This window comes from Antrostomus carolinensis, unplaced genomic scaffold (genome assembly GCF_000700745.2).
Source record: "Antrostomus carolinensis isolate BGI_N321 unplaced genomic scaffold, ASM70074v2 scaffold15933, whole genome shotgun sequence".
Lineage (NCBI taxonomy): Eukaryota > Metazoa > Chordata > Aves > Caprimulgiformes > Caprimulgidae > Antrostomus > Antrostomus carolinensis.
The window spans coordinates 1-4,286 of NW_010307382.1; positions in this window are offsets into that span (position 1 = coordinate 1).

A 4,286-nucleotide genomic window follows, 5' to 3' on the forward strand; every position below is an offset into this window, starting at 1 on the left:
GCTGCCCCAGCCCCTAGTCCCTTGTGTGACCAGGACATCCCCCCAAAAGGCATGAGGGGGAGAGGAGCTGAGGTGGGGATGGGGTCTTGCAGGGCTTGGAACTCCTGCTGTCCCCCAGCCTGCTTCCTGGGACACATGGGGCTGTGACTCCGTCTCGCCTGTTGGGTCCCTTGGCTTCACACCCGGTTCTGGTCTTTCTGCCCCTGTCATCTCAGCTCTGAGGAACAAGTTTTCCTTCCATGAGGCTGTGCCCAGCACACTAATCCTGGTGGTCTGTGGTGGCCCATGGCAATCTGACAGCCTGTCATGGTCTGCGGAAGTCCATGGTGGTCTATGATGGTCCATGATAATCTACAGTCATCCATGATGGTCCATTGTGGTCCATGAAGTCTATGGTGGTCCATGGTGGTCCATGACAATTCATGGTGGTCTGTTATGGTCCATGGCAGTGCATGAAGGTCCATGATGGTCTGTGGTGAACTGTGGTGGTCCATGACATTCTCTGATGGTCCATGGTGGTCCATGGCAGTCCATGGAGGTTCATGATGGTCTGTGGTGGACTTCTGTGGTCCATGGGCCAATAGCATCCTGGCTTGTATCAAAAATAGTGTGGCCATCAGGATTAGGGAAGTGATCCTCCCCCTGCACTGGGCACTGGTGAGGCTGTACCTCAAGTCCTGTGTTCAGTGCTGGGCCCCTCACTGCAAGAAGGACATGGAGGTGCTGGAGCGTGTCCAGAGAAGGGCAACGGAGCTGGGGAAGGGTCTGGAGCACAAGTGTGATGAGCAGCAGCTGAGGGAACTGGGGTTGTTGAGCCTGGAGAAAAGGAGGCTGAGGGGAGACCTCATCGCTCTCTACAACTGCCTGAAAGGAGGGTGGAGAGAGGTGGGGGTGGGTCTGTTCAACCAAGGAACAGGTGACAGGACAAAAGGAAATGGCCTCAAGTTGTGCCAAGGGAAGTTTAGATTGGATATGAGGAAAAACTTCTTCACCCAAAGGGCAGTCAAGCATTGGAACAGGCTGCCCAGGACAGTGGTGGAGTCACCCTCCCTGGAGGGATTTAAAAGACAGGTAGATGAGGTGCTCAGGGACATGGTTTGGAGGTGGAATTGGTAGTGTTAGGTTTATGGTTGGACTCAGTGATCTTAAAGGTCTTTTCCAACCACAGCTACATGTGACTCTGTGACATGGTGGCCCATGATAGTTGGTGGCAGTCTGCACCACACACTGCATCGGGGCATGGTGAGCAGCAAGGGCACAGCTGTGCCTGCCTGCCATGAGGAACTCATGCCCATGAGGTTCCTAGCTTATTTCCCAGGTTCCCATCAGGTGAGACCAAGCCCTAGTTCCCCAAAGCTGATGATTGTTTAATTGCTAAAAAATGTTTTTCCACCTCCTGGAGCGCAGCAACATGAGTGAGCAGGCTGCAGGGCCCTGCCAAGTGCTTTCACCTCTGCACCAAGAGCGGGGCCAGAAACCTGTCAACCCCAGGAGGTGGCTGTAAAGAGTGTGGCAGGCACCACAAGCGGGTGCCTGCAGCACGGTTGGCTCCACTGGGGTGGGTGTAGGAGCCATGTGGGCATCCATGTGCCAGGGCACGTACATCACTAGGGCATCTCTGGTGCCCAGCACCTCCGAAGGCCACCCCATCCCAAATGGGAAAGGAACACCTCCAGGTCAGGGAGGCTTTGGCCAGGTGGGGACAAGACACACAGGGACAGGGGTGGGCACACAGGGTGATCTTTGCATGTGTGGGCTTCCTGTGGTCCTGCTGTCTGGGAAACCTGAAGTGCTCCTGGTCTGGGTTTGGGGTTTGTGTGTCAACAGCAGGAAAAATGGAGCAAAAGTAAGTATTTTAAAGGGAAAATTGTGGGTAATGCAGCAGTTAAGGTGTCCTCCCAGGTTCAGGGCAGGTGCTGTCCTGGTGTGTCCATGCGTTCAGTCCTCAGCACCCACTCCCCTCTGTACCTCAGATCCTTGCAGGGCACCAGGGCAGGACATGTCACCCATGTCCCCTGTCAGGCAGAAGCTGCCCATGCTGAGCTGGGGGCACCAGTTGTGTTTCTTTCCCCTCCAGGATGCCCAGGCTGGGTACAAGGGGTTCCAGCCTCAGTGTCTCCTGGGGCTTTCCCTGTTCCTACATCCCACTGGAGCATGGAGGACAAGCCCAGGAGACCCCAGGGTCCCCCAGCACACCCTGGAGCAGTTACACAGTGAGGTCAGTGCTGGTGGCATGGCACTGCTGTGGCAAAGTCCCCTCCACTGGGGACCTGCCCTGGATGGCTTCTCCATCACAGGATGCCTGGACCCCTGACCTTCCCGATGAGTCCTCGGCCCCAACAGGCATGTGGCACTTTTTTGGCCAGCATGGCTCCTGCGTGGCCCAGGAATGATCTCCCAGGGTTATTTCTGACTCACAGGACAGGAAACGTTTCAGGGTTTAAGCCGAGCTGAATAATGTGCTCATTTCCTTGTGCCGACTACAAAGCACCTGCTCCAGGGGATTTATGGAGTGCCGGCCTCTCGCGCTCGCCGCGCTGCTGCCCGCCCGGATGTTTTTATTTTCCCGGGATGGCCAGCAAGTGCCAAGGCCTGTTTTCCTAAACACCTCGTGCCCTCCTGGTATGTTTCCTCGAGGGGAGTTGGGGCTGCAGCACACCTAGAGTTCTGGGGTACCTGTGGGGCTGGGGTGCCAGGGTGGGTACCAGCACCCTGCCAGGGCCAAGGACAGCGGGGACAGGTGGCTAAGCCACTGGTGCCAAAACCTGGCCTGGCACAGAGCAGCCAACACCTGGGATAAACAGCCCAGAAGAGTGCCAAAGGATGATGGAGAGGGATGGAGCATGGGGGCAAGTAAGGGAGGATGCGACCACACCAGAGAGGGCAAGACGGCAAGGGAGCCTGAGGGAGCCATGGCATGGGGTTGCCCAGACCATAGAGCCCTGCCTGTCACCAGCTGCGGGGAGGAGACACCCAGCCTGGGGTGGACAGAGCCCACCTGCAGCTAGGGACCATGGACACCATCTAATTAGAGGCCCCATCCCATTAGAGACCCCATCCCATGGCTGGAGATCCATAGGCACCATCCTATTAGAGACTCCATCCTGCAGCTCTGGATCTGCAGATACCATCCCATTAGAGACCTCATCCCATGGCTGGGGACCCGCAGGCACCATCCCATTAGACACTCCATCCTACTGCTGGAGAACCCACAGACACCATCCTGTTAGAGACCCCACCCCACAGTTGCGGACCCACAGCCGCCGTCCCATTACAGACCCTATCCCACGGCAGGGGACCCACAGACACCACCCAACCAGGGCTTATAGACCCTCTGCAAAACACTGTGCCCAACCCAAAACAGCTCTTCCCTGTGAGGAGGGTTGGGGTGTGAGTGCTGAGGCTGGGGACACCCACAGGACATTCAGGACATGCCAGTGCCTCCCAGCACCTACTCCTCCAGCAGCACCGAGCACTGTCCAGCAGGCAGCCAGCCTGCAGAGTAAGGTGACATTGAGGTTTTCATCATGTCCCCTCTGCTTTTTCCCCTTGCTGGAGCAACAGCCTCATTGCTTAGTCCTGGTGGGGTCAGCTCTGATCCCACCTGGAGTTCCAGCCTCTGGGAACTATCCTAACTGGCTTACTGGCTGCAGGGGGAAGGCTGGAGCGAGCTGGCTGTCATTCCCTGGGTAGCACTTTGTCCCCTCCTGTCCCCCCTTCCCAGCTCCTGGTTGCCCAGCTCTCTCTGACTCTCCTGCTCAGCTCCTCCTGGGGTCCAGCTGCTCCGCTGAACATTGAGTGTTCAGGTGAGTGGAGATGGCTCAGAGCTGGCAACTGCCCGCACCCTGCCCCAGTGACCCGGGGGCTCTGGGGCTGAAGCATCTTCAAGGCTCTGTGCAAGGAGATGTGCCCACATCCCACAGCTGCCCCAGGGCCTGAGGGGCAGATTGGCCCAGCGATAAGTTGGGGTTGGGGTTTTTTTGTTGGTTTTTGTTTTTTTTTCTGTTTAGAGGGAAAATAAATCGCTTGTGGGGAGCAGGAGCCAAGCTCCCCAGTGCCTAAAACAGCAATCACAGCACTTCCTCGGATTTATGGTGTTTGCTTTCACAATGCCAGCCGGGATCCTGTTTGCTTCCTGCTCTGCAGCTGCAGTCCCAGCTGAAGGCTCAGGAGATTCAGGTTTTATAACACTCCTGGATCTTGCCGATGGCAACTTGTCCAGCATCGTTTATTACCCCTGCACCTCCTGTGGGGCTGGGGTGGGCTGTTGTCACCCCATCCCAGCA